Raw genomic sequence first — 26,576 nt, forward strand, 5'->3', positions numbered from 1 at the left:
GACAGAGTCTGGGTCACTAGCCAGTGACCAGGAAGGACCCAGGAAGGAACCAGGCGATGTCGGGTGTTTTCAGGTGAAGTAGTCAAACTTGTCTCTTCAGCCACGAGGTCCAGGAGGCATCCACGATGAACAGGTGGTGGATTTGAGCTGTCCCATAATGGATCTAGTTGACTGTGGTGTCGGTATCCAGATTGGACCCAACAATCCTTGGCAACCACAACCCATGCAGGATGTCGAGATTGGCTCTGTTGCAGACCAGCAAGGTGTGTGGTGCTTCTCCTTTGCAGGGAAGCTGGAGCAAGCCTGGAGCAATCAGGAAAGCGAGTTAGTTTCAAGATGGAGTTTTCAGGGGGCTCACTAGCCAATTGGCTAGGAACCGAGAAGATGCATCAAGCTCAAATGCAAAAGTGGGACCCACGGAACATTTGTGGAGTGTGGGGGCCTGGGCTTCGGTACACATGTTGCTTGGGGCTGGGGCTTCAAGCACCCCAAAGCACAACTTCGAGATACCTCGTTGAAGGAGTGCAGCTTGCAAAATGCAGGATGTCTAGGAGTTCTGGTCCCACGTGTCTCAGCTTTGCTGTGGATGTGGGTCGGAAGTCTAGGTCCTGTGTCGCAGATTCTTCGGGATCCAGCGGGAGCCTCAAAAATGCAGACCAGCAAAGTTGCTGTTGGTGCCTGTTTGAACAGGGTGGCCACTCCTTGACCACAAGGGAGATATCTTCCATCTTCAAGTCAGAATGGAACGTCGAAGGTCCAGGATATGTCATTCAAAGTTTTGTCCAGGGTAATCTAAAGTCCTAGGGACACAGCTCCTATACTTATACTAAGGATGGGGGCTGGACTACCTGGCTAGGTCCGTCCTATGGGTGGACCTGAGAAGGGGGTGGTTACACCCCTTTCCCTTTGTCCAGTTTCACGCCAGAGCTGGGGCTGAGTGCCCCAGCAACTGGTTTGAACCAGGCTATGCATGGAGCACCTTGTATGCCCCAGGCAGTGTCTTTAAAGCATTCACTGAATGCAGCCCTCCCTGCCCCAATACACAAAACCCTGCCTGGGGAGGTGTCAGCACCTCCCTGGACAGGAAACCTATTGTCCAGGCCTCCCCTGCCGGATTTTCATCCAGCAACAGGAGGTCAGACTCGTGTCTGTGGCAGCAGCATCCATTTTGTGATGCTGAGGCTCTATTTAACTTTAACCGTGTAAAGCAGTAACTACATGTCTTCTGCCTCTAGAAGGGTGGAATGCTACCCCTGGCGCCAGGAATGGCGTTTGTAGTATTCCAAAGTGTTTGACACCTTACAGGACATGTTTTGATAAAGCCAAACCAAAGTTAGCATTAACCGCGAGGATTATAATGCACTTAAGAGTATATGGTATGGCTATATCATAGAACAGCTATAAGGAGATGGTTCCGAAAGCTGCAGAGGGGCTCAGCTCATGCTAGGGCACCCTCTCACATAAAACCAAGCACTCTGCGTCCAGGATTGTTGAGGCCTACCATAGGAGTGACTGATAGGTGTATATGTGTGTATATGTAAAGGTAGCTATAGGGATGCTATATCTAAGTAAGGGGTGATTACACCACCTCACCCAGGCTGTGTGAACAGACCTGTGGTGTCAGTTTGGAAGGCAAACCAGGGGTGGCACAATACATGCTGCAGCCCCTGGTAGGCCTAAGGTGCACCTATGCCCTGGGTACCTATGGTACACTATACAATTTGAGAAGAAAGCATACAACTGAACCTTCTCAGGAATGGCTCCCAGGATCTGGAATGCCTTGCTCCCAGAAATGAGATTGAACACATCTACGTCATGTTTCAAAAAAGAAGTGAAATCAATTCTACTGGCCAAATTCACTTGTATATATTTGCTAGTCTGTAATAGCTACTATTTCTGTATTATTCGAAACTATTCTATTTTTATGGATATTTCTGTCACATATACTTGCCCTGTAAAGCGCTCTGATATCCGCAAGGGTCTTGTCCGCGCTATACAAAACTCTCAAAATAAAAAAAATACAAATAAAAAAAAATAATGTTCCTTGATGTATAATTAAAATCATGGCCACACATGACAACTTTCTTGTCTCTGATTTCACTGGCGTCATTGTCATCAGGACTGAGAAGCATGAATATTTCTAGTTGATGTTTTTCAACTATCACTTTTAATAAATGCCTCCCAATATATGAAGATCTAAGATTAAACACTACCACAGGTTAAAAAAAGACACTTTTAAAAAAAAATTAACAAACTTTATCATATTTTTACATGACGTTTATTGCATTATTTACATTCCAAATATTTTTGTGCATGTGCTCTTAAAGCCAAGCCAGAATCTTGGCATGGTTCTCTCTCTTAGCATGTTTGATCTCCCACCTCTACCCGGTCTGCAGGTAGTGTGACTTAATATCACTTTTGCTGCAGTTAGCGGCAGTGACATCATTTAGGGGTTGCCAAGGGTTGCAGCTACAACCCGGCTTTACCCTTGCAAGGCCTAGCACTGCCTTTCCGACCCCTGAACTCAGAGGAAGCGAAGTTAGTGCCAAGATCACAGGGGCTCCACATTACTTATTTTCTGCCCGTTTTTTATTATACTAATAGTAAATAATATTCTATTATTCACTGTTATTGTAATAACAAATGGAGCACACTCAGCTTGAATAAGACCATAGGTGGGAACTGTTATAAGTTAAAATGGTTTTAAATGTATGTTATCTGAATGCTTGCGGTGATAGTGTAGTCATATGAGAGATAGCACATGTATGTTAACCCTGGGCACAGCACTACACTACGCTCGCGTAGTTTGCGAAGTTTGCGCAACTTCACACTACGCGAACTGCACGTAGCACAGTGCGAACACGCGTAGTGTAGCGTAGCGTAGTGCAGCGGTCATTTTTTGCTTGCTCGCGGTCCTCAACGTCAAGTTGGCGACCGCGAGCAAGCAAATTGACATCCTGGCGAGACTTTTTCCTCATTCGTGATCAGCAACATCAAGTTGCCGATCGCGAGCGTGGAAAATAAACCTCCCGGCGAGATTCTCAACGCGGGGAGGTCTGGTTTCTCATTGCGAGTGGTCGCGTATGCATGCGACCGCTCACGATGAGAAAACACCAGTCCGCGTTGAGAAAGCTGCCGCTCGAGTAAAAATCTCCTTGAGAGGCAGAAAACTACAGCTCGCACTGTGCAAGATGCCGTTTTCAATGATTGCACAGTGCCCGATGCATGTCCGCACTGTGCAATCATTGAAAACGGCATCTTGCACCGTGCCAACAGGGTACTACGCAGTTCGCGTAGTGCTACGCGTAGTTCGCGTAGTGCAAAGTGCACTTTGCGTAGTGCAAAGTGCACTTTGCGTAGCTACGCGTAGTGCTACTTCGCGAACTACGCCCAGCCCTAATGTACGTGTGAGCATGTCTGTATGTGTTAACATGTGTGAGTGAATTTGAGTAACAGTCAGTGACAGACAGCGAGTGCCATTGTGTGAGTTTGAGGGCCAGATTTACTATTCTTTGACGTAAGGCAATTCTGCACCAAAGTTGCTGTGCTGCGCTGGATTGCGTCAAAGACAGAGAGAAAAAAATCACTATCAAGCTACGGTGCATTTTTTCTCTCCTCGTACGCACACACCCTTGCTCCATAGTGGAAGTGGGTGCAAGCCCACTTCGGGCAAAATAATGCAACGCAGCACATAGCTCAATTTTGCACTACTTGGGATACTATCCAAAACAAATCAGGATTTGCTTTGAGTAGTAAATCCCACCATAACATTTTGCGCCAGGTTGTGTCACAAAGGTGACTCAGGTATGGTGCAAAGAGTTAGTAAACCTGGTACTGAGGGTCAGTGAGTATGAGTAAGATTAAGAGTAAATGTAAGTGAGTGAGTGAGAATGAGTGTGAAGGGGGTGTAAGAAAGCGTGATTATGATGTTAGGTGCATACGAAATGCCTTCCTGGAAAAATCAGGGTCAAGAGTCATATGATGTCACTTACAGTGATTTCATTAAATGATATGTGATGTCACTACCCCAGGCATTTTGGTGAATCGATGCCCATGGTCGGCAGTGTTATGTTATGTTATCCATACTAATATAATAAAGAGAGGGCCCAAACATTTGAGGCGGGTAATCTCAGGAACCACAGCACCAATCACAACACCCAATACAGCGTTGGAAAGGGCAGTTGCAGCAGAAGGACATAGGCTATGCAGACGCCCACCATATACATTTAAAAGGTAAAAGAACCGTCCCAGCAAAGTAGTCCCTTGTGGGCGTGTCTGCGTTGTGCTGTGAGCGTGTGCTGGGGGAGTGACAAACGCTGGGCGTGTGTGGTACGTTCTGCCCTTAATGCCATGTCTCATATCGTGTGCTAATCCCACCCTGCTCCCTTTAAATACCCCTGCACCCCATAATCATAACCCACCCTTACTCCTTAAAATACCCCAACACCCTTAAACACTAACCCATCTTAACCCTATAAATATACCCTGTACCCCAAAACCCAAACCTATCCCTAAACCCTAAAAATACCCCTGTACCCCAAAACCCAAACCTAGCCCTGAACCCTATAAATACCCCTGTACCTCAAAACCAAAACCTACCCCTGAACCCTAAAAATACCCCTTAACTCCAAAACCCAAACCTAGCCCTGAACCCTAAAACTACCACTGTACCCCAAACCCCAAACCTACCCCTGAACCCTAAAATACCCCTGTACCCCAAAACCCAAACCTAGCCCTGAACCCTTAAAATACCCCTGTACCCCAAAACCCAAACCTACCCCTGAACCCTAAAAATACCCCTGTACCCCAAAACCCAACCGAGCCCTGAACCCTAAAAATAACCCTGTACCCCAAATCCCAAACCTACCTCTGAACCCTAAAATACCCCTGTACCCCAAAACCCAAACCTAGCCCTGAACCCTAAAAATAACCCTGTACCCCAAAACCCAAACCTAGCCCTAAACCCTTAAAATACCCCTGTACCCCAAACCTACCCCTGAACCCTAAAAATACCCCTATACCCCAAAACCCAAACCTAGCCCTGAACCCTAAAAATACCCCTGTACCCAAAAACCCATACCTATCCCTAAACCCTAAAACTACCCTGTACCCCATAACTATATCTGAACCCTTAAAATACCCAAACACCCCAAAACATATACCTCAGTACCCCAAAACATATACCCCTATACCCATACTTTCCTTCACCAAACATAAAAATAAAACCATGCTTTTACCATTCATGCATTTACAACGCATTTCGTTGTAAATGTATGCGTGGTAAAAGCATATAAAATGTAATGCAATGCGTTATAATGGCATTGCGGAGTCATGGTACTTTCGTAATGAAAGTATGCGAAGTGATGGTATGCGGAAAGAAAGTTGCGGAATAATGGGTGTTTACCCTCCCCCGGTAAGTACATCGGTGGCACGGCGGCCCACATCTCCAGCAACATACTCATATTTTTTCACCACCCATTTGAAAAATGCAGAGGTCTCTCTCATTGATGGCCAGTACCGACATACACTCTTAGACACACCTCCTGCCACAAGTTCTAGAATTGCGAACTTTAGATCTGGGGAGCTACATTCGAATCTCGGCATCAGCTCAACATCCTGTGATTCCAGGCAAATCGCTTTGTCTCCCCGTGCCTACCACAAATGAATGTGTTCTTCTGTAATGTAAATTGTGCTCATGCCATGTTGTCGAGTTCGCGCTATATAACATTGCAAGGAAAAATAAAGTAGGGAAACTCGAGTTCACACACTACTGAACGCGCACTATTTAGTGCATCAACAGTGCACTGCGAATCGGCGTTTCACAGGCCTGTCACAGATAAGAAATGCTATCTAAACGAAATCCTACAAAACAATATACTACTGGCCGGCAGCAATTCATACCCGGACAACGTCGGGACGGGCTGCTAGTGCTCATTATATTTCTTTTCAATCCTCTCCTTAATGTCATTAGCTCATTGGCATTCCTAATATGGAAAGAAAGCTTGTTCCAAGGCCTTGCAGCACAGGTGACAGAACTTCTTCCACTCCAGTTGACTGTTTTAAAGGAGGGTATTAATACACCTTTAGCTCTTGACGAGCTAAGAACCCTTCCAGGGAAATACCATTAGAAACGCTGTTTTAGGTAGTCTGGCCCAATTCCCTGAAGGGCTTTAAAACAGTACACAGGGATTTAAATAATATCCGTTGTTTAACTGGAAGCCAGTGCAGCCTTTTTATTTCCTTCGCAGCAGATGCAAATTTTGGTGTCCCTGTCAGCAGTCTGGCAGCTGCATTTTGCAGGATTTGGAGTTTGTTTAAATGTTGCTTTTGATTATTAAGTGTTGAACTGTATTTAAAATGACCCACAATGCCATGATGATGATCGAGAGAGAGGTCCAGGAAATGATGGACATTGACGTAGACGACAATTGATTGTTGCCTCTGCATGGCAAAAGGAGGGACTGTTGAACTGTATTTTAAAATGACCCACATGACTCCATTTTGTGTTGCCATGCTCTCGGCAACCTGGTGAAGAATTGCTTTTCACGTCCCTGTTGAAACTTGCACGACCCTCCCCGCTCCTTGTGGTCGAGCCGATTCCGAGAAGCTGCCTGTGTGCCTTACCCCCCAGTTGTGCCAGAGACTCAGCCACATCCTGTCCATTGTTGGTAACTCAGCCTGTCACGACCAACTGCCCCGTGACCACACCATGTGGATAAGGAAGCACGAGGCTATGTACATTGTGCAATCAGAGACAGATGTCCCCTGGCCACGATTGCACCACACAAGACTGACAAAGAACTTGTCAGATGAGGAACTTATCGAAATAAGGAACTTGTATTGTGCAAATGGGCGTGGCTAGTACTATAATAATGTGTGCATTACGGATTGAAGCCTCAGTCTCCGTGGAATTATCTTTGTACCATTCTGGGACCCTGTCCTTAGCTCGAGCTAATAAATAACTTACTTCCCTCCACGGCTGGTTGTCCTGGTCTCTTTGGTAATGTATGATTCAAGCAAGAAGAACCCGTAGATTATAGGTGTCCCCTGCATCGCTGGCTTTGACTCTCCTAGTGGGGAGGAGTCTCCAAAAAGCCAGTTCTACAATTTGGCGCCCAACGTTGGGCGTCTTCGGTGGTCGTCATCGAGCCTGGTGGTCGTGAGGAGTCCGTGATCGAATTCTAAGGGAGGCGCGCCACTACATTTGCTGAAAATTGTCTTTGTGGGCCCGAGGTCTCAGATTACATGATTCCTCCCTCCAGTGGGCTACCCGACTGCGGCTCCGACTGACGCCCCAGTTCTGGTTCCTAGTTTTGGGAGATTGGGACCTTTGTGACACCTGCCTTGTGATGGAAGATTAATAGTCAGGTAAGAGTGGGAGTGGCCCACTTCTTAGGTGAATTGCATTTTGGTTTTGGGTATTGTTCGACTTTTGCAAAAGCCGAAGCCAAAGGGTAAGTACAGTTGTATGCTGTAAACATTAGATTTTACCCTTTGATGTTTGGAACCAGGATACACGTCTAGAGATGCCTGGATTTAGTAAGTTTCGGAAATGGTGTTGTTGTTATTGTACACAGGACTCTGCATTGGAGGAATCTTGTCCGATTCCTCCTTTGGGGACCCCTAATCATGAAGTGTATGGTAATCATGGTGTTGGCCCGATTATGTTTTGCTCACTTTGGCATAAGTATACAAAGGGTAATGCTGAGTTACAATGGCCAATATATGGTAGTTTTGAACCTCTTGTACTAGATAATTTAGAGGAGAAGTTGTTTCAAAGAAAAGCTAGACCTGCGATATTTGATTCCTTTCGGGTTTGGCGCAAGGAATCCAAACAGAAAGAAATCAAACTCAAAAAGAGTGAAGCTAAAGTAATGCATGTGAGGGTGATTCAGAAAGCCCAGGATCATGATAATCTGAGAATAGAAGAGGGTATAATAATACATGATAGATTACATCGAATGCAGGTAGGTGGATGTTACATTACAAAGAAGGTTCCCGAAAAGGCCCAGGACAAGGAGGATGACCCTCTCATGTCCTCCATGTTGAGCACCCCTCCACCTTATACCCCCGCCATGTATCCGGCCCTTGATCCCGCACAATTAACTCCCGCTACTGCTCCAGTTGTTGCTCCTGCCCATGCCCTGGTTTGTCCGATTCCTCAGCCACTTGTTCCCAACGCCCCGACTGTTCAGGCCACTGTACCAATGCAAGTCCACCCTAACCTTCCCCTTGTTGCACCTTCCACTGGTCCCGTACCTGTCCAACCTAATATGCCTTCAACTCCCGTTGCAACCAACCCATTTCTTGTTGACAGTCATCCGGCACCTTCCCCAGTGCAGGACTATTAGCGAATGCTTGGTCAGTGGTCCGAGATTATATCCCTTATGTAACTTCGCATAGACCACCCACTCCCAGACGGCGCACTTTGCGCAGACTAATAGGTAATACACAGGAACAACTCGCCATGGGTCAACAAGCTCGTAGGTGGATGGAAAGCAGCACTATGTACACCGCTCAGGATATATGGATGACAATGGATCAGTGGACGCACATCCAACAGATTGATATTTTTTGTGAAATGTGTGACATACTGATCCAAATGTGGGAAGATTTTGTAGAATCAGGTCCACCCCCAGGTCTGTCTGACCTTCGCCATAAGTTTGAAAAAGGGGACATACAGGGCCCAGCACTATTAAGCGATCTAATCATGCTGGTAGCCTACAGAGACTCCTTATCTGGTGTTACGTTAAATAAGGGTTTTCCAATGAGGGAGGTACAGCCTGTCTGGAGAGACCACGTTGTTGGCATAGATGGCAACCATGACACATCGGCAGGTTTTAGACAAATATGGGTCCATGTCCCTTGGAAAAGGTCTGACGTCCTCCAACTTAAAAGCCAATTGCCTGACCCGCGTAAAAATCCAGCAGGTTATTACAAGGAATTAACTCAGACACTCCAATCTTGCGTGATGACTTTAGCAGATATAGATATGTTAATGGGACACGTAGTACCGACTGAAGTATGGTCTAAAATACGCCATAATAATCAGGCAGAATTTGGCCATACGTGGAAAGAATTTGAGGAAGCTGACAGGGCTCGAACTGGTGGTGAGAAACCTGATCCCATGATCTTAGGCCTTCCGGTCCAGATACTTACCGCCATGAAAAAGATGTTGACACCTCACCGTATTAATTGGGACAGATTAGCTGCTTGCAGGCAAAAGAAAGATGAAAGTGTCTCTGACTTTTTCACACGATTCGAAAGCACATTCACCGACTATAGTGGACAGGACATGACTTCAGAAGGGGGACAGCGACTGTTTGTGGATAAATTTGTGTCCAATCTGTTACCAGAGCTTGGGACTAAGCTCAAAATGTCAGAAAGTGCATGGCCCATCTCCACCTCGTCTGGTATTTTGACAATGACCCAGTACTATGAGAATAGGGAGAATGAAGAGCGAGATAGAACAGATAAAAAGACTAAAGACTTAAAGACAAAGGTCTTACTCCAACAAGCATACCCGACCCCGACCCAAAACAGAGGTGCCCCTAAGTTTCAACGAATAGGTCAGAGACCTGCCCCTGTGACTCCTCGCCCGCCGCTGGGACCCAACCAGTGCGCCTTTTGTCACCAGGAGGGTCATTGGCGCGATGAGTGTCCCTTGTTGGCTCAAAACAACTCTGCCCCTGCTGACCGCTTCACAGGCCAACGTCCCCAGAGAGGACGAGGGCAAGGCGGGCCTAGAACATAGTTACAGGACAGGCGCCCCCTTATGCAAGAGAATAGATTTGATACCGCTAATTATGAAGACCGCAATTATTTTACTGAGGATTATGAGCCTGAAGAAGGGACGGGGTTCCTGTCCCACTAGGATTGCCAAAGACAAGAGAAGGGACCCATGCCTATTCCTGTTGACCATAAGGGACCGTATGTCTATGTTACAACACTGGGCTCTACGGAGAAATTTTTGGTCGACACTGGTGCAACCAAAAGTTCTATTGCTAGGTCTAAAGTCCCTGGGGCCCCCTTGTCTGGCGCAAATACCATTTCTGTGGGATTTTCTGGTACCCCAGTATTTAGCCCCGTTTCACAACCACTGGAACTAACGATAGGACCCTACACAGTTGATTCCCCTTTGGTTTTGACTTCCACATGTGGCGAAAATCTGTTGGGTTTAGATCTGTTAAAAAGATTATATGCCACCATATACCGTTCTCCTGATGGTGTTTACATCACTTTGGGTCCCCCTACCACACATCCAGTATATTTAGCCTCCTCGGTTCCAATTCCCCAGGAACTTCAGAATGTCCCTCCTGCTCTTTGGGCCCAAGGTGATATTGATGTCGGCCTTTTGTCCATACCCCCTTTTCTGTTACCCTGAAGGAAAATGCTCGCCCTCCCCGACTTCCCCAATACAAAATACTCAAAGAATCCAGATCATTTCTGAACTTGTCGACAAGGGTGTGGTTGAAGAGACAAGAGGAAATGTGTGCAATAGCCCAATTTTGCCTGTCCTAAAACGCACCGATCCTTCCAAGCCCCCTGTTTATCGTTTTGTCATTGATTTGCGCGAGATAAACAAAATCGTAGTTCCCCAGTTTCCTGTGGTCCCAGATATCACCACCCTACTTACTAAGGTTCACCCGTTTGCATGTTTTTTCTCTGTCATCGACTTAAAAAATGCCTTTTTTAGTATACCAGTCGATGAACAGAGTAGGGATCTTTTTGGATTCTCATTAGCAGGACGAAGTTTCCAGTTCTGTAGAGCTCCACAAGGATATACAGAGAGCCCTTCCATTTATAGTCAGGCCCTCAAGGGCCAACTTCATTCCCTGTCCCTACCCCAAGGTACCGCATTACTCCAGTACATTGATTATTTGCTTATAGCGGCAGACACTGAGGAATTATGTAAAGAAGCTACAATGAAATTGCTCCTGCATCTAGCACAGTTCAATCACAAAGTTTCCCTCTCCAAACTCCAATACTGTCGACATGAGGTGACCTACTTAGGTCATCTCCTGTCGAAGGAGGGACGCCGCCTCACCCCTGAATGAATACAATCAGTAAAATGCCCCCACCAAAAACGCAGAAAGAGGTCCGTGCTTTTATTGGTATCACCTCCTACTGTCGCCAGTGGATACCCAATTTTTCTTTACTCATTAAACCTTTATTGACCCTCACACTTAAAGATGTTCCCCACCCACTCCCTTAGACAAATGAGTGCCAGCATGCATTTGAAGAACTGAAAACAGCCTTGTGTTCGGCCCCGGTGCTAGGCACCCCTAGTTATCAGAAGCCCTTCACTCTTTCTGTACACAAGCATAATGGTTGCGCATTATCAGTGCTAACACCGTGTTTTGGTGACAGACAACGCCCCGTGCATATTTTTCTGCAGTGCTAGACCCCGAGGCCCGCACACTACCCAGTTGCTTGAGAGCAGAAGCTGCAGCTGCCATATCCATTCGCCAATCTGCTGGCCTGGTCCTTGGTACTGCACTTACAGTTATGGTTCCTCACGCAGTTGACACTTTATTAAATAGGACAAAAACTCAAAATCTTACTAGTGCACGTTTGTCCGGGCTATGAATTGACTCTCTTAGCCAGTCATATCACCATCCGCAGCTGCACTACACTAAATCCAGCCAAATTGTTACCCTTTGTTGATGGTGACACTAATTCTGATCCGCATGATTGTGTCCTCCAGACGGAGGAAGAGACTAAAGGCCGTCTGGATTTGACTGACACATCCCTCACTGACCCTGATGGTACCCTGTATGTGGATGGTTCTTGCTTCAAACTTCCTAATGGTAGCACAACTGCTGCCTATGCTATCACCACGTTACAGACAGTAGTGGAAAGTGAGAGAATACCTTACCAATCAGCACAGGCCGCCGAGTTGGTAGCACTGATGAGAACGTGTGAACTGAGTACGGGGATGGCCGTCAACATCTACACTGACAGCCAGTACGCCTTTGGCGTGGCCCATAATTTTGGGTGACTTTGGGCTGAGAGGGGATTTTTTACTTCTCACGGTACTAAAATACAGCATGGTCATCTGGTCAGCAGGCTGTTAGAAGCATTGACTCTTCCGTCAAAGATAGCTGTGGTCAAATGTAGCACCCACAAGAAAGTGACTGATGACATAGGAAGGGGTAATGCATTTGCTGACCAGACTGCAAAGGAAACAGCTAAAGATGTCCCTACCCGTATGTATGTAGCTGGTCCCTCAAACTGGGTACCTTAGAAGGGGATGCATGAGGATACTATTGAGAATGTGAAGGAAATACAGGCAGAGGCGACTAGAGAGGAAAAGGCTCTCGGGGAAGAGCAAACAGGCCTATTAAATGAGAATGGCTATTGGACGGATCTGTCTGAACAACAGCGATGGTTGTTACCCGATGCCTATGTTTTGCCAGTGGGCTCATGGCCCAGCTCACATTAGTGCAAAGGGTATTTGCAAATTGCTAGCTCCGGTATGGCAAAACAAACACTTCCCAAAATATGCTGAGAGGTTAGTCAAGAATTGTATGATTTGTTTGATGCATAACCCGGGAAAAGGTACACCAATACCTGCTGGGAATTTTGCACCCCCATCTTACCCCTTCGAAGTGCTCCAAATAGATTACATACAGATGGAAAGATGCAACAATCTCCGCTATGTCCGGGTAGTTGTGTGTGCCTTTAGTAAGTGGATTGAGGCCTACCCCCACTGCCAAAATACTGTTGACGGAATTTTTCCCCAGATTTGGGATGCCCAGAATTATCTGGAGCGACAACGGAAGCCACAGGAGAAATAATGAAGAAAGTGTGTGTAGGGATGGGGATCAGACAAAAATGTCATGCCGCCAATCATCCCCAGTCAGCGGGTTTGGTTGAGCGCCACAATGGAACACTGAAATTGAAGTTTTCAAAAATCCAGGCTGACACAGGACTATCTTGGCCGAACGCCCTGCTCCATGCCCTCCTATCAACTAGAGCCACGGCACATTCTCGTACCGGACTATCTCCGTACGAAATAGTGTTTATCAGCCAGCAAATGTTTGGGGAGTACCTGCCCAAAGAAATATTCTGATATTGAGCATTTGGAGAGGGGGGAAGGCCGGGGGCACTACTAGCTCGTAAAATTTGTGAAGGACGGGGACAGGCAGCGATACTTAGAGTTAAGACAAGGGACGGGGCGTTGCGAACACACTCTGAGGACATACTGAAATGCTTTGTAGACTCATTTGGCTCCCTATATAGATCACAACCCACAGCACCTGCGGAAGACACTTGTGACTATTTGAATAATGTAGCGATTGGGTGGTTATCAGATGCACAAAGGGAATATTTAGCTAGGCCAATAACGGTGGAAGAGGTTACTGAGGTGATTGGCTCCTTGAAAAATGGCAAAGCACCGGGCCCCGACGGATTCACCACCGAATTCTATAAACAGTTTGCGGACAGTCTAGCTCCTCATCTGGTGCGAATGTATGGCGCTTCCTTTGATAGGGCATTGCTTCCTCAATCATTACGCGAAGCGATGATCATAGCTCTGCTAAAACCATCCAAAGACCCAGAGGAATGCGACTCCTATAGACCCCTGTCCCTGATCAACGTGGATTCGAAAATCCTCGCTAAACTCATAGCGGGTCGACTGTCCCCCTTGATGACCAGGCTGGTCCTTCCGGATCAAACTGGGTTTGTACCCACCAGATCTACCGCACATAATACCAGGTCCTTATTTGCACTCTCACATTATCTACAACCCTCGGTAAAGGCAGTGGCAGTCATGCTAGACGCAGCCAAAGCATTCGATTCCATTGAATGGCGCTACATGATTACAGTCCTAAATAGAATGGGGTTCCCCAAACGATTTGTGCAATGGGTCTCCTTGCTTTACACACAACCGCGTGCGAGAGTAAGGATAAATGGCTATGTCTCTGATCAATTTACTATTGAGCGTGGTACTCGGCAGGGCTGTCCGCTGTCGCCGCTGCTATTTGCGCTAGCGCTGGAGCCACTTGCTTGCATAGTGCGACAGAACTATAAAGAATCGGCGCTGAAATTTATGGCCAGACCTCTGCACATATCACTCTACGCGGACGATATGTTACTATACGTCCGGGACCCAGAAACGAACTTGAACCCGCTGCTTAGGGAATACATCAGATTCGGCGGACATTCAGGGCTGGCGATTAACTGGGCTAAATCCTCTATAATACCTCTCACTGACACTACATCGACCTTTGACGTGGATTTCCCATTAGAATGGCAACAAGAACCGATTCGGTACCTAGGGGTCATGTATCATAGAGATCCGGATGAGGTGCTAAAGGCGAATTATGGTGTGGTAATCTCTAAACTGGAGGACAAAATCCACCGTTGGATCCACCTGCCGTTATCATTGGCGGATAGAATAGCTATCGTGAAAATGAACGTGTTACCCAAGCTGTTATACTTGTTTAACAACATACCGATCACACCACCACAAGCAATATTCCGCCGTATTAATTCCCTGGTGCGGACGTTGATATGGGCGGGCAAGCAGGCACGAATTGACTTACAGACACTTACGTTACCGTTCGCACTAGGAGGGTTCGGTGTGCCGGATTTCCTTCTATATTATCTTTGTGCACAGGCGCAATTTGCTGCGTATTGGTACCACGCGGTTCCATATCTTACGCACACGGCCATTGAAGAGGGTGATGCCTATCCTGTCCCCCTCTCCGCAATCATCACACACACACGGCCACCACTACATGCACAAGATATCAACACAGTGGACGCCACGGTCACAGCATGGCAGAGGCTTGGACAATTGGCCCACAAGACCCCGCTATATGCACCGGCCTTGCCATTGCTGCACCATCAGGCCTTATCCGTAACTAGGGAAAAGGTTGGAATGTCTTTGCTGAGCAGGGTGGGTATTGATAGAATGGGTGATGTGTTTAAAGAGGGCACATTCGTAGGACTGGACCAATTAACCTATATTCAAAATCAAACTCCCATGTTTAGATTCACATACTACAGATTGACCAGGGCATTGAGGGAACACTACCCGTCTTTCCCAGCAGAGCCAGAATGCTTTGCACCGCTGCAACTGCTGATTACCACAACTGATATTTCACACCTGGTGTCCAGATTGTATACAGTTGCGCAATCTGAGTTGGCGGGACACACACAGAAAGCTAGGGGGAGGTGGGATGCGTTAATGGACACCCCATTGACAGATGAGGAATGGAGTAGCACGTGCGCCTTGACGCTGATGCTGACACCCAACGGCAATTTAAGAATTATTCATTTTAAATTCCTTCACCAAATCTACTATACACCGGCGAAAATGTTTAGGTTTGGATTACAGGACGATGACAGGTGTAAGAGATGTGGTAAGGAGGGTGCGGATTTTGCACATCTGGCCTGGAACTGCGCTAGGGTGGCGGGGTATTGGGAGGAGGTAACGGGCACATTAGCGGTAATGCTGGAGGAGGAGGTGCAATGTACTCCCAAAATCTGTTTATTGGGTATAATGCCGCAGATCAGGGCATTAAAGCGCAGGTTCTGTGCAATTGCTTTGCTGTTAGCGAAGAGGCAGGTGGCACAATGTTGGCACAGCCGTAAGGTACCGACGCAGAAACAGTGGCTTCATGACATGAGCGTCTGCCGAGACAAATTGCAAACATATGAGGAGCAACTGCCAGCGAAATCCAGACCAAAGGACATTTGGTGTTTCTTAACAGGCTACCTTACTTCGCTGCAGGAAAGTGAGGAGGAGTGAGTTCCTTCTATACAAAACTACCGGGGGTGTTATATGGTGCGTAGGCCCGGGGCTGAAGGTGGAGGCACTTGGTGGATAAGGGTACTGTTGTCATAGTTGATGTCTAGGCTATGTGGGGTGGAGCTATGAGGTCTTAGTTGGGGTATGTTCCATTTCTGTTTTTCCTTTCTATAAAATGTGAAAATGTAAGACTCACACTATTTTACGGCTAGGAGGCCTACAGATGTTATACGCGGTAGCTCAAATCTAAAAGACTGTGCTGTTCATAATGACACGTGTGACAACTGCCAGAAGATGATGTCAACGTAGCGAGCCGGCCCCAGGGTTGTAGGCTCATGCTGTGTACTTTGCTTTGTGTTAATAAAGGTCTTACAAAAAAAAAAAAAAAAAAAAAAAAAAAAAAAATATTCTGATATTGAATACCCGTTGTTGATTGATTATTTACATGAATTGACCACTAACCTACGTCTCATTCATCGTCAGGTACAAGATATGCTCCCACAAATCCGAGGGCCCTGGTCACACCATCCAGCCAGGCGACTGGGTCTGCATCCGCAATTTCCAGAGAACAAAGAACTTGGAGCCGAGGTGGAAGCCGCCCTAGCAAGTGTTGCTGGCTACCAGGTCTGCAGTGAAGGTGGCAGGAAGAAAAAACTGGATTCACGGAGTGCACTGCAAGAAGGTGCCTCTACCATACGACTGATGGGTCAAGGAAGGCCTGGAAGACGATGAATGTGAGAAAGTCCCGCGCTTTGTACCCTTCAGTGATGCCAACCTTGCCTGGGCTTCATCTGAACGAGAGGACGACGACATCCTGCAATCTGCCATTCCTCCGCATCTGCTGTTGCGGGACACTCAACAGCCAGAGCCTTTGTTTCCTGATCAAACAACGCCCAGGTCCACCCGGTACAACCTCCGATCCAGAAAAAAGGACTAAAGAGACAAAGGTCTCTGCCCTCTGCTTGACATGGTCCGACAAATGGCTGCAGGGCTGTGATACACCGGCGCATTTGACCAGAGCCGGTACAGCGGACCGGAGCGTGCCAATAGGACTGCTGGAATCACTGACCGGTGAAGCAACCATCAATCACAGGCAGCAACTAGGGAAGACCAAGTGAAGCAGACAGTGACCAAAATGAATGCTGAAAGCTTGAAGAGCAAAGAAATGAAAAAACAAGAGTACATAAAGACAATACGTGGCCGGTACTCGATCTGTCTACTCGTACTCATGACTATTTCACTGGTACTGGCCTGCCTCGGGTGGGTAATACATGCTGCCCTTGCAGCACCTGAGTCTCCTACCTCTACAGAATCACCTCATCAACATGTGTCATTACCCACCCATGAGAAAAACAGGACAGGTTTCTTCAACAACACTTTCATTCAAATGTTACACCAGCATCAGCTTGTGGTGAACACAACACACTGTTGGGTATGTGGGTTGCTGCCCCATACTGCAAGCACTGGGATGTCCCTGATTCCTGCTCCTTTTTCTCGAGCTGGTTCAGCCTACGGCTGGTACACTGTGTTCTTTGACGCATTCTATTCAGGTGACACATCGACACGATCCCTGGGGAAGATCAGTAGCAGACAAGCATTCCGCCACATCATGGCTGCGGAGTGGCCAAGCATGGATAAAGATTATGGTCAATAGTCGCAGTCTGCAACATCTCACAAGGGTGGTAGAGGCCACCTTCAACGCAACTTCCGGTGCCCTCAGTAACATCACGGCGGAACTTCAAGCAGACCGCCTCATGACTTTACAGAACAGAATGGCGCTTGACATAATACTGGCGGACCGTGGGGGAGTCTGCACATTGATCAGAACAAGCTGCTGTATCTACATACCTGATAATGCGCCAACAGTCTATCAAGCAATAAAGAGACTGCATAAAATTGCTTCCGACATCCATCAGAATGAGGGTTCATAGTCCCTAACCGACTGGTTTTGGAGCATGGTATCTCAGTGGGGATGGAAGCCGCACTGTTCTCTTGCTGCCTCTGTGTTCAGTGCATGCCCGCGCTATGTGGGCTCTGTGCCACCTCTTTGACTCACAAACAAATGAAATTACACCATCACAATGCCATGATGATGATTGAGAGAGAGGTCCAGGAAATGATGGACATTGACCTAGACGACAATTGATTGTTGGCTCTGCATGGCAAAAGGAGGGGCTGTTGAACTGTATTTTAAATTGACCCACATGACTCCATTTTGTGTTGCCATGCTCTCGGCAACCTGGTGAAGAATTGCTTTTCACGTCCCTGTTGAAACTTGCACGACCCTCCCCGCTCCTTGTGGTCGAGCCGATTCCGAGAAGCTGCCTGTGTGCCTCACCCCCCAGTTGTGCCAGAGACTCAGCCACATCCTGTCCATTGTTGGTAACTCAGCCTGTCACGACCAACTGCCCCGTGACCACACCATGTGGATAAGGAAGCACGAGGCTATGTACATTGTGCAATCAGAGACAGATGTCCCCTGGCCACGATTGCACCACACAAGACTGACAAAGAACTTGTCAGATGAGGAACTTATCGAAATAAGGAACTTGTATTGTGCAAATGGGCGTGGCTAGTACTATAATAATGTGTGCGTTACGGATTGAAGCCTCAGTCTCCGTGGAATTGTCTTTGTACCATTCTGGGACCCTGTCCTTAGCTCGAGCTAATAAATAACTTACTTCCCTCCACGGCTGGTTGTCCTGGTCTCTTTGGTAATGTATGATTCAAGCAAGAAGAACCCGTAGATTATAGGTGTCCCCTGCACTGCTGGCTTTGACTCTCCTAGTGGGGAGGAGTCTCCAAAAAGCCAGTTCTACAATTTGGCGCCCAACGTTGGGCGTCTTCGGTGGTCGTCATCGAGCCTGGTGGTCGTGAGGAGTCCGTGTTCGAATTCTAAGGGAGGCGCGCCAACAGTCTATCAAGCAATAAAGAGACTGCATAAAATTGCTTCCGACATCCATCAGGATGAGGGTTCATAGTCCCTAACCGACTGGTTTTAGAGCATGGTATCTCAGTGGGGATGGAAGCCGCACTGTTCTCTTGCTGCCTCTGTGTTCAATGCATGCCCGCGCTATGTGGGCTCTGTGCCACCTCTTTGACTCACAAACAAATGAAATTACACCATCACAATGCCATGATGATGATTGAGAGAGAGGTCCAGGAAATGATGGACATTGACCTAGACGACGATTGATTGTTGGCTCTGCATGGCAAAAGGAGGGGCTGTTGAACTGTATTTTAAAATGACCCCATGACTCCATTTTGTGTTGCCATGCTCTCGGCAACCTTGTGAAGACTGCTTTCCATGTCCCTGTTTAAACTTGCACGACCCTCCCCGCTCCTTGTGGTCGAGCCGATTCCGAGAAGCTGCCTGTGTGCCTCACCCCCCCAGTTGTGCCAGAGACTCAGCCACTTCCTGTCCATTGTTGGAAACTCAGCCTGTCACGACCAACAGCCCCGTGACCACACCATGTGGATAAGGAAGCACCAGGCTATGTACACTGTGCAATCAGAGACAGATGTCCCCTGGCCACGATTGCACCACACAAGACTGACGAAGAACTTGTCAGATGAGGAACTTATCGAAATAAGGAACTTGTATTGTATTGTGCAAATGGGCGCGGCTAGTACTATAATAATGTGTGCGCTGCGGATTGAAGCCTGTCTGCGTAGAATTGTCTTTGTACCATTCTGGGACCCTGTCCTTAGCTCGAGCTAATAAATAACTTACTTCCCTCCATGGATGGTTGTCCTGGTCTCTTTGGTAATGTATGATTCAAGCAAGAAGAACCCGTAGATTCTAGGTGTCCCCTGCACTGCTGGCTTTTACTCTCCTAGTGGGGAGGGGTCTCCAAAAAGTCGGTTCTACATAAGGTAAAGGCTGTTGCAATAATCCACACGTGAGAGGATGATAGATGTTATCACTACACGTTGGCTGTCTTCCGGTAGAAATGGCATTATATTCTTGATCATTCTGTGGAGGTGGAATCTAGCGGAGGCAACCGCATTTATCTGGTCCCCAAAGGTGAGTTTATTAATGTCTATGACCCCCAGATTTTTAGCTTTCCTAGTTGGTTTAGGGAGAGTGCCTAGTTCTTCCGGCCACCAATAAGGGGTCCAGAAATTGGCATTATGTCACAAAATTAGGACCTCAGTTTTGCCGGAGTTTAACTTCAGGCAGTTCCTGGTCATCCACAACTTGACTGCTTTCATGCAGTCATGGAACCTTTTCCCTTTCTTTGACTTCTGGCTCCAGGTTGCACAGACACCACGATTTGCATGTCATCCACATAGGATGTTAACTGGAATCCGAAGGATCTAATCAGAACCGCCAAGGGTGGCATATACACATTAAAGAGTGTGGGACTAAGTGAGGAGCCCTGTGGTACCGCACACGGTAGTGAAAAAGGTTTGGAGTGGGCTTTGTGTAAATTCACCGTTTGAATTATTTCCATTAGGAAAGATTTAAAAAGCTTCCAAGCATTGCCTTGGATCCCACAGGCTGACAAACGGTCCATCAGAACTTAATGGTAGACCGTATCAAAGGCCGCGGAGAGTCCAACATGATTAATGCTGCTTTTCCTCCAAGATCCAGGGCTTCTCTTAATTCTTCTGTGGATTTTATGAGGGCGGACTCTGTACTGTGTCCTTCCCTGAATCTATATTGAGTGGGATCTAAAATATTCTTTGCTTGGAGGAACGCACTGAGTTGGGTGTTCATAGTTTTTTCAACCTATTTTCCCAGCAGGGTGAGGCGAGAAATTGGCTGGTAATTATTACGATCCTTGGGATCAAGGTTTGGTTTCTTTAGCAAAGGAAGAATGGATGCTGTCTTCCATATTTTGGGAAAGTGCCAAGACTCAAACATGGCATTAAATAAAAAGGTAAGTGCAGTGCTAATGGGTTCTGGAACTTGTTTAATTACGGACACTGGGCAGGGGTCGTAGGGGGATCCAGACCTGGTGGATGCCAAGAAATTTATAGTATCTCGCTTCTCCAGCAGGGAGAAATTGTCCAGAGTAGGCCGTGGGCCAGTTATAGTTTTGGCCATCGCGAATGGCTCATCCCTTCCTTTTGTTGGGGAGAGTCTAAAGGACGAGCAGATAGCTTTTACCTTCTGTAGGAAGAAAGCAGCGCTTTCCTCACATAGTTCTGAACTGGGAAACAACCTTAACAACGCGGTCATTACATTGCGTTACCTTTATAACGTGGTTGTTACAACGACCGCGTTGTTACATCGCAGTTCATTACAACACACGTCGTTACAACGACTTGCTCTAGATGGCACTCTAAACTAAGGAATAGTGTAATTTACTATTCCAATACCTTCCCTACTGTTGCACACACTGGAGTTGGAATATTAAATGATACTATTCCTAAGTCCAGCGCGCCATCTAGAGCAAAGTCGTTGTAACGACTTGCATTGTAATGTACTGTGATGTAACAATGGGGTCGTTGTAACGACCATGTTGTAATCGCATGCATTGTAAACGCATGCGATTTTATGGTATATATTCTTCTAGACTGCTCTGAATTTTAGGAGGGCCTGGCACCGCCAATTTGGTTACCTTCCTAAAAAGTTATTTGGTTGAGGAGTTAGCCACTGTGATTTGATCTGTGAAGAAGGCCCGTTTTGTGTTGAATAATAGCCTTTTGTAATGAATGAGACTCTGTTTTTAGGTCACGCCTAGGCAGCGCATATGCGCTAGTCTAGGAGATGACCTTTAGAAATTGGTCAGCTCTTTTTCAAGCACTCATGCTTTTACTGGCATCCACCTTGCGGGAGTGAGCAGCGACGCGTGCTAATTGAAAACAGATGGCCCACGCGCCGCTGCTCACTTTTGCAAGGTGTGGGGGACGCGGGGATATATCCCCCCCAGATTTTGGAGTGGGGGGACACGGGGGACAAGGGTGGGGGGGGGCGAGGGGACAAAAGAATTTCCCCTCTCCCTTCTGTTATTCAGCAGGGCCATTAGCGCGCGAAGCGCTACCTAATGGCCCTGCACTTGACCTGCCTGGAGTCAAAAAGGCCACCCGCCCTCGGCCCTTTGTTATGCTGCAGGAAGGCTCAGCGGCGGTCTGGGAAGGGCAGAGAAGGGGAAATAAACGGTCTCTTTTCCTTCATACCCATTTCGGTCTTTGTCTCGCTCCTCCTTAAGTTCTGATTTCAAGAGCTCGTATGTACTCTCTCTTGCATCTAGATTTCTTCATTTGTTTCTCTGTGAAATGGATCCAAAATAGCGGACACTGGCTGGATATTTCCTCATTTACTGACCATTTAATAATTCCGAAGAAAAACCACGGGACGGAGAGAACAAAAAAATGAAATACCTAAATTAAGCAATACAGAGTGGTCAGCAGACAGGCCAGATTGTTATTTACACCCAGTGGTCGAAGTGGGGAATAAAAAGTAGGGGAACTGTGGGTGGAGAATCAGGGGGCGGGAATAACCGAAGATTGGATCAGTGGGCGGAGTCAGGGGTGTGGCTAGAAATCGCAAAACATACCAATTTTTTGTACGTTTAGCCTTTTTTACTGACCAGTTACAGCTTATAACGTTATTTAATTCAAACAATGGATAAACATGTTTATTTGAGGTTTAATTCAGGAAAAAGCAAATACTCATAGGGACTACAGGTTTATATAAAGCGTGCGAAATATAAGCAGGAACAATGGCATGGGCGCAAATTCAGGATGGTGAGTGTAAAAATTCAGGACAAGGGGTCAAAATTCAGCACACAAATTCAGGACAACAGGTATGCTTTGCAGACACATCAGTGAATGTCATGCAATAGTATCTAAATAAATAGGCAAGGAACATAAGTACAAGTCACTTCTACCCCGTCACCGCTCCTTCCCTGTCATTTCCCCTTGCCCGGTCTCTGCTCCTGCCCGGTCACCGCTCCTGTCCAGTCAGCACTCCTGCCCCATCACCAATCCTGCCCCATCGCTTCTCCTGTCCCATCACTTCTCCTGACCCTATCCGTTCACTGCCCCTATGCGTTCACTGCCCCGATCCGTTCACTGCCCCTATCCGTTCACTGCCCCTATCCGTTCACTGCCCCTATCCGTTCACTGCCCCTATCCGTTCACTGTCACTATCCCGTTCACTGTCCCTATCCCGTTCACTGTCCCTATCCCGTTCACTGTCCCTATCCCGTTCACTGTCCCTATCCTGTTCACTGTCCCTATCCCGTTCACTGTCCCTATCCATTCACTGCCCCTATCCATCCACTGCCCCTATCCATTCACTGCCCCTATCCATTCACTGCCCCTATCCGTTCACTGCCCCTATCCGTTCACTGCCCCTATCCGTTCACTGCCCCTATCCGTTCACTGCCCCTATCCGTTCACTGCCCCTATCCATTCACTGCCCTATCCATTCACTGCCCCTATCCGTTCACTGCCCCTATCCGTTCACTGCCCCTATCCATTCACTGCCCTATCCATTCACTGCTCCTGTCTGTTCACCGCTCCTGCCTGGTTACCGCTCCTGCACATGCCTAATCACCGCTCCTGCCCCGTCACTTCTCCTGCCCCATCACTTTTCCTGCCCCGTCACCGCTCCTGCTCCGTCACCTCTCCTGCCCCGTCACCTCTCCATCCCTGTTGCCTCTCCTGCCCGGTCACCTCTCCCGCCCCATCACCTCTACTAACAGGACAGCAAGTAAGCAACCTTCATGTATGTAAGTAACTTGGTCAGCGCGCAAATGATTCCCTTAGCACGGGTCTTTACAGGCAGGGGTTTCCACGAAAATTCATGCCTTTAGAGCACATTCACTCAAGAGAACATTCACGCAAAATCACAATCGCTTCAAACCACCACAACTTGCTGTAGAAAACTGGGAACCTCCGAGATACTCGGTCAAAACGAACTCTTGGTCGCCTTTTCTGGTTCAGAGCAATACATGTCCAGTTCATTGCAGACTAGAACATTCCCCAACACCCTAAACAATTTTGTCCTGCAAAATACGGGTATATCCACAAATGCCGTGTTCAGAGCTGTCTGTTAAAAATGACAGGCCCTGAATAAGCAAAAGTACACAAAGCATCCAAGTCGATAAGCAAGTATCACGACAAAACACCAAGAGACTAACATCACATTACAGAAGAGGCCTGGAATGTTAAATTAGCCGCTGTGCAGGAAAACCCCGAATTATTGTCCGGAAAAAACTGTAGAGTATGCTGAAGCCACGGTGTGGCTGTGGATGTACAGTTTTTGGCCCTGATTGCTTCATGACATTCGCAGAAATGGACATCTTCAAGGAGCTGGACAAAGGAGTATCAAGTTTAAACTAGATCAGTTGGCACAGACATTAAGGCCTAAAAACACAAGTCACAATTTTTCATGCGTTTGTTTTCCTCACAAACTTCTTACAAAGACATCTTACCACCTTAACCAATAAATAATCATTCAGGTTTCGCTGAGTTGGTGGCAAGTTCCCGACAGTCCTCTGTCTAGGGAAAGCTCCTCTGTAATCACCAACTCAGCATAATATGCTAAAGGCAGAGGGCGACGCATTGTCATTCGAAAGGGTTAATCAGCCTTAATCGGAATGACAATGGGCCGCCCTCGGTCTGTGTGAGCTCAGGGAGGGGCTGCTGCAGCCTCTCGAGTTCAACAGAGAAGTGCGAGCAGCCCCTGGAAGATAAAAGAATAATCGTTTTGTAAGTTGGACTATTCTTCATTCTTGCCGTCCCGGGACGATTTTTTGAATGACAGAAGTAGGGGAACGGACTGAAAGAATTTTTAAAAGTAGGGGCACGCCGTGCCCTCCCGATCCCGCCCACTTCTACCACTGTTTACACCCACACACATTAGAACCACTTTACAGAGTTTGCCAGTCAAAGCGCTACTTTCTTTTTTTCTTCTTTCTTTGAACATTGTTTTCCCACGGGAAGAGCACCATTTCTAAAGGGACTGCAATACCTGGTTGATGAGTGGAGTGGAAATGTTTAATATGATCGTTTTCAACAGTTTTACTTATTTTAGCTTCTAAAATGTGTACTGCGGGTCTGTGTTCAGGGATGTGATTTTTTTTTAAACCAAACTGCTTACATTTTGAAAGGATATAAGCAATGGATATTGAAATGGGTCCCTTCCTGGTACTGTAGCCATGTCCTCAATTTCGGAACTGGAGCACCATTTTCAGCCTTCATGACTAGTCCACCAGATCGCACTCCTGACAGCACTCATTCCGATGCTACACCTTAGAAGGCCTGATAGACCATAGAAGCCCTGGTGTCTTAGCACCCGCAGGTGGACCCCAACGGTGGCAAGTGTGAGATAACCTGGAAGGCTGTCCACCACAATCCATACTGCAGTTCACCTCCAGTATTGCAAGCAGGCATACGAAGAAGCACACCCTAGATCGGCAGTGACTGTCACTGAGGTCAAAAGATCCTTGAGGCCAGTCCACCGCACCCATTGGTACCTCCATTGGCCTTTTTCAGCAGTAGTGGTGCAACTTACCAGGGGTTGGCAATGTAGGATTTGCATGCACACTAAACTTAGGGGGTGATTATAATGGAGATGGAACCGCCACGTCACCCCGTCAGTGGCGGTCCCACTGCCATGGTGACTGCATCTACGCCAACCATATTACAATGGCGGGTGCTTCCCTGGCGGTCAGAAAGACCAGCCGCCACGCACCCGACTGGCTCTTTGAGCCCGCCAGTGCGGCGGAGGGGCTTTTGGTTCCTACAATGCTGGTGGTGCCTACTAGGCACCACAGTAGGGATTACGATACCCCTTACCCGCCAGCCTATCCATGGCAGTTCACCCGCCATGGAAAAGTTGGCGAAAAGGGACATTGGAGGCCCATAGCGGGCCCCTTTGCCCCCAGCCCCCAGACATGGGACAGACAGAGCATCTGCCTCCCCCCTTCCGCTCCAAAACCACAGAGATAATCTGCGGTGTACCCCAAGGCTCATCCCTCAGCCTAACGCTGTTCAACGTCTACATGGCACCACTCGCCCACGTCGCCCGACAGCACGACCTAAACATCATCTCCTACGCCGACACTCAGCTGATCCTCTCGCTCACCAAGGACCCCCACACTGCCAAAACCAGCCTCCACGAAGGAATGAAGGCTGTCGCCGACTGGATGAGGGACAGCCGACTGAAGCTGAACTCGGACAAGACAGAGATCCTCATCTTCGGCTCAATCCCATCGGCCTGGGACGACTCCTGGTGGCCAACGGCACTAGGAGCACCCACCAACCATGCACGAAACCTAGGGATCATCCTCGACCCCACACTCTCCATGACAAAGCAGGTCAACGCCGTCTCCTCCACCTGCTTCAACATCCTCTGCATGCTTCGCAGGATCTACAAGTGGAACCCCACCGAAACTAGAAGGACGGTCACCCAAGCCCTCATCAGCAGTAGACTGGACCACGGCAACGCACTACGCAGGAGCCCCTGCCAAACTCCTGTCACGACTGCAACGCATTCAGAACGCCTCCTGATCCTCAACATCCCCAGCCACATCACACCTCACCTGAAAGACCTGCACTGACTCCCCATCAACAAGAGGATAACCTTCAAGCTCCTCACCCATGCACACAAAGCACTCCACGACACCCGACCGGTGTACCTCAACAGACGACTCGGCTTCTACACCCCCGCCCGCCAGCTCCGCTCCGCAGACCACACCCTCGCCATCGTCCCCCGCATCTGAAGAGTGACCACCGGTGGCAGATCATTCTCCCACTGTGCCACAAAGACATGGAACACCCTCCCCATCCGCCTACGACAAACCGAAGAGACTTCTCAAGACCTGGCTCTTCGGACAGTAGCAGTTTCTCCCCC

The sequence above is a fragment of the Lissotriton helveticus genome, chromosome 11 (assembly GCF_964261635.1).
Source record: "Lissotriton helveticus chromosome 11, aLisHel1.1, whole genome shotgun sequence".
NCBI lineage: Eukaryota > Metazoa > Chordata > Amphibia > Caudata > Salamandridae > Lissotriton > Lissotriton helveticus.